The 14,113-nt window shown below is 41.9% G+C and overlaps 1 pseudogene; it reads left to right on the top strand.

Annotated features, from left to right (window-relative positions):
• The first annotated feature begins 2,362 nt into the window (after positions 1–2,362).
• LOC112649743 (60S ribosomal protein L7-like) lies at positions 2,363–11,417 on the top strand (annotated as a pseudogene).
• Positions 11,418–14,113: the final 2,696 nt, after the last annotated feature.

Here is a 14,113-nt window from a genome sequence, read left to right as displayed (position 1 = left end):
TGTTTGAGCTTCTCTTTAATAGTTGTGTGATTTCAGCGATGTCAATCTTCTGGGTTTCAAGCCCATCGTCTTTAAAATGGGAATAATAATGGTAAGACTTACTATCATTATTATATTGTCTTGTGAAAATTAAGTAATATATTTAAAGTAGTTAAACAATGCCTGGCTCAGAGCAGGCGTGGTACAAACATTAGCTGTGCCTGTCATCATTTGATGGGCAGAATGGTTCTGAATTCGTCTCTTTTCAGGCTTTAGAAAGAGGGGGTGATAATGTTCACGCACATAATTATTAGCATCATTGGGCATCTCCAACTTAAAAAAAAAAAGGTGTGAAACTGAAAAGCATGGATCATGATCTCTGTGCCAACAAGGACGGTTAATCTGTGAGGTACGAGTTTGAGTTCAGACACCGGAGAATTTTTAACTCTGACACATATTGGCCGCCTTACCTTGGGCAAGTCAGGCTACGTTCCTAAGACTCCATGCAGTCATCCTTAAACTATAGGTACCAATATCCCTACCTTATGTGGTTTTGTGGGACTTAAAATGGGATTATAGGTGCAAGGACTTTTGCATAGATTCTGAGAGTCGGGGAGTGATCAGTGGAATATATCTGGTATCATCGTTGGCGAAGGCGCTGTTGAGGCAGGAGTTAAAATGGCAGTCGTCTGTGACTTTGGAAGGTGATTTATGGGAGCCAGTGGTTCTCTCCAGCAGGCAGGAGAAGGATATCAATCGGTAAAAGTAAGCTGTAAGTGAAAATTGAAACTGTCAGATGGTGTGGACTCCCTGCTCAGTCTCTGGCAATTTTTCCTCTCTTCTTTTAATTAAAAGTTTTTGTCTTCTGATGTCAGAGTGGAATAAATCACTACTGACCTTGGCATGCTCAGCGCCTACCTGGGGCTGAAGCCTGGGTATCTCCTTCCTGGGGAATCCAGCGCAGGGACCTGCTCCCGGAGGTCACTCAGCAGGTCTCCCAGCACAGTGGTCACGATGGCTTTGGATGCTGATCTGCTAAAAACCCAACTTGGTGACTTCTGGATGTTGGATTTGGGCAGGTTATTCTGAAAAATGTTTTTCTTTTTTCTTTTCTTTTCTTTTCTTTTTCTTTCTTTTTTTTTTTTTTTTTTTTGTGGAATGGAGGTAATATGGCCTACTCTTGGTTTTTTTTTTTTTTTTTTTTTTTTTTTTTTTTTTTTTTTAGCATCATACTACATCAGAAAAGGTATTTCTAATGTGATGGGTACACATACAAACTCTCTTTCTCACCCTGGGCACTGAAGCCTTGTTCTCCGGAAGCACTTGACTTTCTCAGGCCTATCATCCAACGTTCCCCACTTAAGGAAACAGTGTGGCCTTGTGGTGAAGAGAGCAGGCTCTGGAGTCAGACCACTTGGATTTGAGACTCAGTTCTAGCATCTTCTCTATGACCGACCGGGTGAGTTAACCTCTCCGTTCAGGTTATCTCCTCCAGCATGAAAACTGATCTCAAAACTGAGTACTTTGTAATGACCATGATATTTGGATTACAACTTAGTGAATCAAGAATTCAGGACTCAGCTGGACATGGATCTTGGATCCATGTGGAGGATTCACTTCTACGATGACTTTTCCATTCACATGCCTGGTGCTCCATTGCTGTTCAGCCTGCATCTGCTTCCCATGACATCCAGGCTCCAGGACCTGTAACCATGGTCTGGGCTTCTCAGAGCATGACAGCTCCATGGTGTTGGACTTTTTACACAGCTTCTCACTGATTTTACAGAGAGGGTATTCCAAGAAAAGCTTCTCATGACACAGCCTCAGAAGTTCCAGACACCATTTCTGCTGCCTTCTCCTGGTTCAGCAAGTTACTAAGGCAGCCTCGATTCAAGGGGAGGAGAATCCAACTCCATTTCTCAATTGAAGGGGCAACGAAGAAGGTACAGCCGCTTTGAATTGATCATATCCTCCAAGCCTCCGCTTTCTACCTCATGGGACTTGGGGAGAACTTAACGAGGTACTGGGCCAACAGCAGTTAGCACAGTAGCTGACATATGATAATCACTCAATAAAGTGGCATGTTATGATTGGTTGCCTCTTCTCCAGCCGTCCTTTCCTCCTCATGGCGGCTACCTTCCTCCCCACCACTTACCCACTGTGCACACATGCACAAATCAGAGGTTTTTCCCACATTGAAATGAATCAATGGCTGTAGGAGGAGAAATGAGACAGTCCTGGGCAAGCGATTATGGCTCATGCTATGATCCAGACCTGGACAATAGTGGTAGTGCAGGGAATCAGAAAAGTGGATGAGTTCAGGGGTCATTGGGAAATTACATTAAGAGCTTAGTGATTGATTGATTGATTGATTGATTATTTGATGGAAGGGGTGTATAAGGAGAAGGAAATATGAGTCAAGACAACAGCCAGGAAGTTGACCATGGTAACTGGTCGGGCAGGGGTGTGTTTCACCAACATAGGAAACACGACATTTAGGTTCTGCTGGTTACTGCTTCTTTTTCTTATACCCTTGTCTTCCCCTGGGGAGCAAGCAGACACCTTAGGAATTTAGACGTTGCTCTTTCAGTTACAGGGAACCCTTGAAGCTGGTTGATCAGAGGAATGACATGAAATAAACTGTTCCTGAGGCAGATTATGTGGTTTATAGTGGATGCAAGACAGACGACTCTACCCTGCATCAGTTTTGGTCTGTTCATATTTAAGACTCTTCAAGGCATTAATACGGCCTCATCTTTCGCATAGATGGAGTGCGGTCTTCTGGTGGAAGGTTTCAACTGTAGGGCAGCCCGGGTAGCTCAGCAGTTTGGCGTCGCCTTCAGCCCAGGGCGTGTGATCCTGGAGACCCAGGATCGAGTCCCACATTGGGCTCCCTGCATGGAGCCTGCTTCTCCCTCTGCCTGTGTCTCTGCCTCTTTCTCTATCTCTCTGTGTCTCTCATGAGTGAATAAATAAGATCTTAAAAAAAAAAGTTTCAACTGTAGAAGAAAGTGAGAAAAACAGTGTTTTCCAACTTACTGAGAACATAGACTGCCCAGATTCCCAGGGGGAGAGTATCTGTCAATCTGATTTTTATTATTCAGAGGTCCCATCCCTTTACATCTCCATCAGCCTAAGGTGACATCCCAAATGAAGTCTGTCTATCACATTGTCTTGTATCCTCCCTCCAGCGTGGTCCTTCTTTATGATCTTTGGCTAAACTCATTGCTCATAGCTCCATGCACACAGCTCCGGGCTTCTCCAAATGCCCCCTGGCCAGGGAGGGCTCTTCTGTGATATTTGATCTGCCAGCTGGTGTCAAACAGGCTTAGTTTTTCCACAGAGTAAATGCACTGCAGAGAAACCGTATAAAAAACACATATCATGATGACACGAATTCAGATATAACATGATAGGCAATTTCCCCCTTCTCCATTGTAGCCTTATTCTAATTTTTTCTTAAATTTTGTAATGACGTGATCCCATATTTGATTCAACTGAAGATTCGGAACCCCGTTTGGAGCATCATGATGGAGGAACAATAAAAGCAGCAGTGAAATTGTTAACAATTACAGTTACAACAGCAGCCAACTCTAAAGTGTGTTCGTTACATCCAGGCATTGTGCTAAACACTGTCTACGTGCTTATCTCATTTAATCGCCATTAGCATCCTTCATGACGGATGATATTTACGTTCATATTACACGTAAGATTTAGGGAGGTCAAGTAATTTGCCCAAATGGCTAATATGTAGTGAAGCCGAAACTCAGATCCAGATCTTTCTGACTTGGTTCCCCTGGTGAGTGAGGATGTTCACATGATGCTGGATATTCACATCCTACTGCCCAGGAAGATTTCTGGATGCATTGGGTTTGACCTGAGCTTTGTCTTGATGAAGGACTTGCAGTCTAGACTGGTTTACTTTACTGAGTACTGTACAGGGCCCTGACATCCTGCTGGATGGAAAATGATAGAAACACATTAGGCAATCAAAATGTAAACGTTTTCACTTAAAGAGCAAATTGTGGAACGCGTGGGGGACTTGAGATCCATCACATAGGAATTCAGCAGCAAGGGTAAAAGATCCAGGTATGGTAATAAGTTCAGACCAAGGGAATGTCTGCAGAGTGGTGATTTAATTAAAGATAGAGGGATAGTTTTCATACCCCCATTGCTACTGACACAGGCAAGTGGCCAGGGCTCTGGAGGGCAGGTGACAATCAGTGCCATTCACTGGGGCTCCAGGGGAGATTTGCAGAGACTTCTTGTCGGAACTCTTTTTTGGCTAATATCTTAGAACCTATTCATGAATTTATTATGCCATCGACACCAGGTAGAGAAAGTAAAGAGTGATGAGGACCAGGCATGTGAGTGCTAGGCAGCGGGACAACTTGGGAAAACACATTCCTTACACCTCCACTTAGCGCGAGCCCATGATGGTGTATGGCCATTTCATCTTTTAAGGTGTTCCAGAAGAACCGACAAGCCTGAAATGAAGTCATTTGCCCCCCACGAGAGCAAATCAAGACTTAATTACAGTGTTAAACCTATCCCAGGAATGTGACCTTTCAACAGCCAACTCCAATTTTCCAGATCAGCACTAGTGAGGTCATCTGGGTGATGAACACCTTGTCATTCCCTGTCCCCCAAAAGAAAGATGCCCTGGCCTGAAACCATCCCCCCCACTTTTTGTTCTTTTGCTGATAATTTCCTTGACCCACTCACGCATCTTTCAAAGCCTTCCATTTTGTACAACTCCCCAGAGCATCCCTCTACGTGCTGTATGTGATGCTACCTAATTCATGACTCGCTTAACAAAGCCAATTAGATCTTCACATTTACTTGGTTGAATATTTTTTTTTTTTTTAACAAAGGCAAGCTGGGCATCAGAAATGCCTAGGTGAAATATGCAGGCTTGTAAATACTAGACAAAGTAAAGAAAAAAGTCCTTCTGGCCCACATCTGTTGAGCCAATAAATCCCATGTTTCTGGTTGGAAATACAAAATTTATTCAAATGTCACTTGCTCTAGGAAGCTTCTATGTTAGTTTGCTAGGGCTGCCATAACAAAGTGCTACCATCTGCGTGGCTAGAAACAACAGACATTTTTCCTGTCATCATTTTGGAGGCTAAAATCTGAAATCAAGGTATCCGTAAGGCCACACCCCTTCTGAAGACTGTAAGTCTGTCTAGCTTCTTGTGGCTTTTCTGGCAATGGGGGGAGTGGAGGTTGGGGGTGGGTGGGAGGGAAATTCCAACCCCCTAATCACTTGGTAGGTTCCAGTGCTAACCACCCCCATCTTTAGGTGCTTTCCTGATGTCGCTCTATTAACATAACAAAAGACACTCTTACTGCTCTCATCCCTTAGGAAGTTCCTGGTCTCTGTGGCCCAGACCAAATATATATTATTTGTTATAAAACACAATGAGACAAATACCTTGGGGGAGAAGGGGTTCCAGAAGTCATCAGAGAGGAGTCTATGCTGGAGGGCGTGGTCAGGAAGGATAAACAGGATTCAGTAGGTGGGAAGGCAGGTTGAGGCATAAAGCACATTCTGGGACAAAGCAAAGCCTCAGGGAAGAGTTTGCAGGATCCCAAGAAGTTTGGGGAGAACTTCCAGGCAGAACCAAGACCCTGGTCAAGCCAAGGCAGGGGAAAAGGTCGGAGTGCTTGAGAAGCAGTGGCTGGCAGCATGGGGGCATGCTGGGAGGAAGGGTAAGAAATTAGAAGATCAGGTGGGGCCTTCAGACAAAGGACCTTGACTCCCACGGTAAGGACTTTGAATCAGGGGAGTGGCCTTGGGATGGAGAAAAAGATACACTTGCGAGGTTTTCTCACGTGGAATAAATAAGCATATTTGGTCCACAGAGTTGAGTGGGCTCATGTGCAAGATATAGGGCTTCTTTTTCTCTGCCTGTAACTGAAAGTAATTTCTGTTTTAGGTCATCCTTCTACTATATGGTGATTGTTTATTACCTGGGATGTAGGTAAATTCTCCCCTTCTGTGGGATGGGGCCTAAGTCCAGGGGACGTACCCAGGGTTTAGGCATCCTATCCTGAGTGTGGACTCTCAGGTCCTCATTGCTCCTCTCCTGGCCCCGGCAGCTTATTGGGAACTTGCTGAATCCTCCCACCTTCTCCAGCACAGATCTGTCCCCGTAGAGACCTCATGGGTGCCGCTGCTCCGCATGCACTGCCTTGTCTTTGGGGCACTCTAGGAGCATCTCTCAGCCCTGTCTGCCCACATCCTGGGCTCTTGTAGGCCTCAGAGGCCCTAGACCTACACTGGGTTTCTCTTAATTTCTCGGTCACCCTGGGGCAGACAGAGCCGAGGGCACCTTCCTCACACACGTCAATAATGTCTAACATGTTTAATTTGCTTCACTTTTTATCTTTCCTCTTCAATTTGATTCATTCTTGATCTCAACATCAGCAGTGAGGGAGGATTCTTTTTTTAAATCCAACTCAAAGATTCTTAATATGAAACATAATAGAATTCTAAAGGTCTGTGAACTTAGGTTGGGGGACAGTGGGGGATGCATCTTTATTTTTACTAACTTCTGACTAGTGTATCATTTCCTTTCCTTACAAATCTAAGCAACAAATCACACTGGTTTGAGCAGTGTCTGTGGCTTTGTAAAATACAGAAATAATAGATATTTTCATATCACATTAGAGTCATTGCAGATATCCTGAAATATTATTGATATATATATATATATATATATATATGGCTACTTCCAAATTATAGCAATCATTACAATATCTTATTGATATGTCAACAAGGTACACATATATTACTATACCACAAAATTTTAAACTTTTAATGAGTGTATTTCATATAATTGGCTTCCTCTGTGTTTATATCTATTTCATTTTTCAGGAAGAGTTATTAAAAACACGAAATTGGGGCCCCTGGGTGGCTCAGTCTGTTAAATGTTCCACTCTTTTTTTTTATTTAAATTCAATTAGCCAATATATCATTAGTTTTAGATATAGTTTTCAATAACTCATCAGTTGCATATAATACCCAGTGCTCAAACGTCCTACTTTTGATTTCAACTCAGGTCTTGTTCTTCAGGTCCTGCGATGGAGCCCTGCATCAGGCTCTGCGCTCAGTGGGGAGTTTGCTGCTTCTCTCTCTCTCTCTCTCTTTCTCTCTGCCTCTACCCCTCTTTGTGTGCACATGTACTTTCTCCCTCTCTCTCAAAAAGTAAATAAATAAATCTTTAAAAAAAACCCCACAACTTTGAAATGGTGCAAAATGAGTACTAGGCTCCTATAGAATGTGAGACAATCTCTAACGCCTCCTCTGGTTTCCTGATTCCATAGTAGTCTTCACCTTTCCTTGCTTTTGGGCTATTTTATGACTCTGAAGATTGACCAAACAGACCAATGGAAATACCTCTTGTCTGGAGAGGTGAAATGTGTCCTGTAGAGGTACAGAAGATCCCTCTCCGACCTTTCCCAACCACCCCAGCTACAAGCGAGCTTTGCACACATTAATACATTCATGACAGCATTTCCAATGGCCTACAGATGTTTCTGCTCTTTGATTTGTCCTTTGAACTGGTTTGTAACACTTTCCTGATTTCTTGAATTGCTAGTGAGTTAAATAAATACTTAAAACCCCATTCATTTTGTAGTTGTGGAAGACTTAACGATTTCATGCTGTAAAATCATTTGCAATATGGCTTATGCACATAAAAAAACGTTCTGTGGTGTCTATAGGTGTCACATGTCACCACAAAGGCTAAGAAACCCAGCAGAAATCCCCCACCCTTGGGTACCTTCTGGTTCTAGACTTCTGATACTCAAAAGCCTTTTTTCTTCTTCTTCTTCTCTTGCCCAAGCAGAGCAAGCCGGGGGGGTCTAGCTGCTGTTTGAAAGAAGGGGGTGGTCAGGTGAGCAAGAAAGAGCAGGGTGAGGATGAAGGAAGCGGAGGCACCACCTAAGACTTCAAAATCATCTGACAACTCGAAATAAGGAAGGATCATTTTCATCTGACAGAAAAGGAAGGGTCTAGGATGATGTTAAATTAAGGGCTTTGTCTGACGTTACTCTGGAATCCCAGCGGTCCTCTTCCATAGACTGTATTCCACAGGGCGGGGCGGGGCGGGGGTCACTGTCCACTCTGCCCTGAAGGCGGAGCCCGGGGGAGACCGGATACAGGCCCAGCATCTTCGGGCACATGGCTCTTGAGGCTGAGCAGCCGTTTGGCTCCTCACTATAGCTGTCTTTCTCAGCAGGGCCGCGTCGGGGAAGTGTCAAGCTGGTTCCCCATTGTACACATCAATGTAGCTGTGTTGTTGCTGGTGTAGCCTTTTTTTTTTTTATCACAAGTCTGGGCCTTCTGGTAATAGACAAAACATGAGCCTCTGCTTGCCTGCTTTCCTCTGTGCGTGTCATCGGTATAATCGGGGAACAGGTGGGTACAGGCGATTAATGGGTTGGGAGGGGACAGGAGGAGAGGGGATCTGCTCAAGGGGTGCGGGGGGAGTTAATTTGACCCTGAAGCTCAGAGGCACTGTCTCCTCCAGCAAGGCTGCCACCGCAGTTATCGGTGGGAACAGCCTTTCTCCAGGCTCACAGTCTCATTTCCAGTCTGGGCATGCTTGAGAAGCCATTACCATATTTATAGAGCTACCTGGCCCCACGGCACACGCATGAGAGGGTTAGAAAGACCTATCTATTTTTCCAGCTGTGCTGCTATCCTCGGCAGCAAGGCTGGCGGGGGAGAAGGGAGGGCCTGGTCCCAGCATTAGGACAGATGAGAACTAGCCTGGGGAGGCTGGCCAGAGAGGAAGGGCCCGCTGGCCTCCTGCTTGCCTCTTCCAACTGGGTGGCCTGGGCCAGGGTGGCTAGTGTTGGATCTCTCAAGGCTGAGAAGAGGAGCATGGTGGACTCTGGTGAGGGAGAGGATTGCCAGGGAGCCAGTGTCCATGTTTGCTAGTCTTCACCCTCAACCCGGGTACCTTATTGAAATGCAAAGCTGCCGGCAAAAGGGGGGAGGGGAGGTCTCTGGAAGCAGCGCCTGAAAGTGGACAGAGCATGAATTTAAGAGACAAAGAGATCTTATTAGTTGTATAACCTTGGGCAGATTATCTAATTTCTCTGACCCTCATTTTAGTCCTTTGCACAAAGGGGATGATAATGAATTGTTGGGAGGATTTAATTGCAGACATAGTTGGATGTGTCTTAATAAATGCTCCTCTTCCTTGATTAGGACATTCTGCTCCACGCTTCAGTTCTGGCTCACATCACTGCATACGATGTTCGTTACAGTGGTCAGAAATGCCCGTGTAAACGTACCCACCCCTCACTACCCCATCCCCAGCACACGTGCCCTCTCTCTCTCTCTCTCACACGTGATTTTGTTTTAATCTTCAACCATGGCACATCTACCTTGTTCTTTATACAAGTTAGTGAGCCTTGCAACCAGGGAAGTGGCTCTGAGTCTCAGAATTGTAGTCCCAAATAAGGGCCCTGAGACTGGGTGTCTGTGTCTCCTGGCACCCCATGATCCCACAACCGTCTGGATCTGGTTACAATATCAAGGTTGCAATGAGAGCAATTGATAGCATGCTTTACCCCCTGCTCAGTCCAGCTAAACGCCAACTAAATTGGTACCAGTTGAAGAATATATTTCACTGGATGCTCTGGCCAGCTAATGGGGAAGAGAGAGCAAGCATCTTGAAGGAAACCCCTAGTTCTACAAGAACACAGAACGAAAGAAACCGTGGACTCTCCATGTTGGGACCATAGGTGAGTGCTATTCACAACCACTTTCCCCACTTTTCCTTTAATTAGGGCACCTGATCCCAGAGGGGAAGCGAGAATTTGGATATCATCTGAGAAAACAAATATATTTGGACAGAAGGGCATCGCAGCTGCACATGCATATTATGGGGGTGGATGGCAGTGGGTTCATGGCAGTTAGAGAGGCCCTCCAAGCACAGGTCTCTGGACTGAGATGCCAAGACACAAGCAAAAGAAGACCAGATAGAAGTGGGGGAGAAGTGAGGAGCTCTCAGAAAGTATGGGTCCTAGTGTGAAGAAGAAGGAAAAAAAAAAGAGTGGTGTAGAACCATGAAGCTAAAAAAATCTGTCCTGACCCACTTATTCCTCCCAAAAGTTAGGGAAAACTAATTTCACATAAGAATAGGCAACAGGGAAGGATCAAGTTTGAGTCCCATACAAATTTATTAGTGAAGAAAAAGGAGACTGGAGAGGATAATCTCTATTGGCAATTTATTGGCAATGAAAGTGTACCATAAAAACATACTCCAGACAGAAGACAACTGTAGGCTAAAATTTCAAAATGTACTAAAAGAAATTAAGGTAATAATGGGGAAATGAAAGAAAACATAAATTTGTAACAGAAACATTTAGTAATAAAGTGATAGAACTCCAAAAGAATTAGAAAATAAAAACCCACTCATTTCAGAAATAAATATTAAACAGGAAAGAACACAAGAGTGAATGAAGACAGCAGATAATATCCTAAAAAATAAAGGTTAAAAGGAGTAAACTTCTAAACCACCAAAACAAATGAAAGAGATTTAAGAGAAAAGAAATAAGATTTGAAAAAAAAAAAGTGACAGTAATAGAAAATAGGTATATAATACGTAAGCGTTCACAAAAGAGGAAAACCAAGCCATGGAACAGAAATCATAAAAACGAACCAACCAAACAAACTGCTCTTTTCAGGCTGGAACCATGGAGAGTGAAGAGAAGACAAAGAAGGTTCCTGCTGTGCCAGAAACCCTTAGGAAAAAGCAAAGGAATTTTGCAAAGTTGAAGATCAAGCCTGTGAGAAAGAAGCCTGCCCAAAAGATGCTTGAAAAGGAAGGAGGAAGCTTATGTATTAAAACGCTAAGCATTACCCGAGGAATATAGGCGGGTGTTCAGAATGGAGCCAGGAGGAGCAGAATGGCAAGGAAAGCTGGCAGCTTCTGCGAACGTGCGGAACCCACGTTGGCATTTGTCATCGGGATCAGAGGTAGCGGTGGTGCCAGCCCAAAGGTTGGAAAACTGTTGCAGCTTTTTCGCCTTTGCCAGATCTTCAGTGGCACCGTCGTGAAGCTCAACGAAGCTTCAGTTAACATGGTAAGGCTTGTGGAACCACAGAGAGCGCGAGGGAGCCTGAAGTCGGTAAATGAGTTGAGCTGTAACGGTGGTTATGGCAAAATCAACAAGAAGCGAATTGCCCGGATAGACACCACATTGGCTGCTCGATCTCTTGGTAAACATGGCATCGACTGCATGGAGGACCTGATTCATGAGACCTACTGTAGGAAAACCTTTCAAAGAAGCAGATACCTTCCTGAGGGCCTCCAAATGATCTTCTCCACAGAAAGACCACCCGTTTGTAGAAGGTGGAGACGCTGGCCAACAGGGAAGACCAGAAGGCTAGGCTTACTAGAAGGACGAACTAAGATAGCTACCATGATCATTTTTGTAAGCTGGTCAGTTAATAAATGACTAATTTCGGGCTGAAAAACAAACACCAAACACCAACAGCAAAACCGTTTAAAACAACTTTGCTTAAAAAAAAAAAAAAAAAAGGATCTGAAAACACATACTAGAAAGGAGCACCATGTAATCAAGAAAAATGATCCAGAATGACCAATACTGAAACGTTCTAAAAAATGCTTGGAGCTCCCAGGCAAAAGGACTAAGTCACTTGAGAAGGAAAGAAAATTTGATGGCTATCAGATTTCTTGACAGCGACACTTTATAACAGGAGACAATGGAATGACATATTTAAGATACTCAAGGAAAGAAAATATGAGCCATATATTATTAATCCAGCTGAACTAACTTTCAAGCATAAAAACTGCAGACAAACTGCTATCAATAAGCAAGAACGCAGGAAATATTGTTCCCAGGAGTCTTCCCTGAGTAAACTACCAAAGAATGAAATTGACTGGAGCGACAGTGACATAAGGCCTGGTGGTGAGCATTAAATATACAGCTACCTGTAGAACAACGTGTAAATGATGCTTACGGGAGGGAAGGTATTGGCCCTAACAGCTGTATGCTCTGAAAGGGTAGGAACACAGCATTAAGTTTCAAAAAGGGGAAAAGCATTTAAAAAGTAGATTAAGCTCATGATCACTTTACGGTTATTACCTAGGAATAAAAGGATATTGTTTCAAATCAATTCCAGGGATAGAAGATGATGAGGAAGAGATTACTAGCAAATTTTAATATTATTCAGAGTAGTAAACTGATAATCAATTGTCCTAAATATAAAAGTATTGATAGAAAGGAGGCAGTTTGAACTAACTTACAAACTTTTTTAAGCACTCCATCCTCCCCCTTAAAAGTGTAAAAATATAGAAATGAATAAAATAGGACAAATCATAAAAGACAATTTGTATAAAAAATAGTATATTTATAAATATAGCATAAAACATGATAGAGCATAAGGCAAATATAACAATCCTGTCTATAAGTATCATGTGCTTAATTCACCTCTTTAAAAAATTTAGATTCTCTAAAAAACAAATTCTACAGTGTGCTATAAATAAGAGATTTAGACCTTGAAACTATGAGATAGAAACGGGTTAAAAATAAAATAAAAGGATGGGAATATATATATATACCCGGCAAATGGAAACAAAAATAAATCAGAGGACATTTCCATCATCCCAAAAAGAAACCCATACCCACTAGCAAATCGTCTTCACTTCCCTCAAATCCCCCAGTTCTAGGCAACTAATATGTAACCAAATATAAATTATGTCTCAATAAAGCTTTACAAAAAAATAAGTAAAATAATTCAAGGTTCCCAGTCTATATATCAGAAAGGGTAGAATTTCAATAGAGGGACCAACCTGTCCACTTTGCCTGGGATTTTCTTGTTTTTAGCACCAAAATTCTCATCCTGGGAAATGTGTGAGCAAACCTAGATGTTAGTCACTGTAAATGTAGACCGATGCCATTTAAAAGAGTCACAGAAAGATATTTATAATGTTATACACTGTAAAGCGCAATATAGAGCTGTTATTAATACTAAAGCATCCAAAACCACAGCAAAAACATAAAGTAAAAACTCTAGAAATAAGAAAGAATATAAATTCTTAGCAGTATCTAACATACCTAGCACAATCCAAAATTTGTGAAGTAGGCCAAGTTTGATACAATTTAGGAGGCCTAACCAACACAGTGAATAAAATAGATATCTGAATCTTAGTAATTCATAACATAAATTATTTTCAAGGGCATATAGAATATTCATGCAATTGTCTATATTTTAGGACACACACACATGCTTCTTTATAAGTTCCAAAGAATAGAAATAGTAGAAATTTACAATGATATTCAGGAAAAGTAGAAATAATAGAAATTTCCTTAAGGTTTTCTCTCTCAAGTAATTTTTTTAAATGGTTGACTAAAAACCTGGGGAAAGCGAAATAAAATTATAGAATTATTTGAAAATGATACTACTATTGAAAATATAGCAAAATCTATAGAATAAAACTAAAGCATTTGTCAAAGGAAAAAAATCAAAACTTGAAATACCAATGTCAAATAAATTAAAAAGATAAAATGAATGAATAAAATGCCCAACTCAGTAAAGTTAGAAAAACTAAAACAAAGAAAACTAAAAAGAGTAGAGGAAGGAATTAAGATGAGAGTAGGGGATTAATGAAGTGGAAAAGTTAATTTAGTAAGTAAGTCCAAAATTTGGTACTTAAAAAAAATATATCAATATAGCTACTAGCAAACCTAACTGAACATTGGTGGAAGAAAACATTCATACATAAAGTTAGGAATAACAAGGGGGAAATAACTATGAAAAGAAAAAACATCTCAAGAGATGACTTTGTATGATTGCGGGGAATATACCTGAGAGTCAGATGAAATTGATCCTTTTTATAGAAAACTACAACTTGCCAAAATTCAGAAAACTGCAAACAAACCAACTGTCTTTGAAAAATTTAGTGAAATTCGTTACAAAGGTCCTCACACAAAATCAAATTCACATTTGAATTCTACAAAATCTTTAAAATCAGATTATGTCAATGTTCCTTAAATTATTGCAAAGTATGGAAACAGAAAGTACGCTTCCAAATTCATTTTATAAGATGAGCATAACATTTGTTTCAACTTCTTTAGCAAAGTT

Source organism: Canis lupus, chromosome 11, assembly GCF_003254725.2.
Source record: "Canis lupus dingo isolate Sandy chromosome 11, ASM325472v2, whole genome shotgun sequence".
Classification (NCBI taxonomy): domain Eukaryota; kingdom Metazoa; phylum Chordata; class Mammalia; order Carnivora; family Canidae; genus Canis; species Canis lupus.
This window is presented reverse-complemented; position numbering and strand designations above follow the sequence as displayed.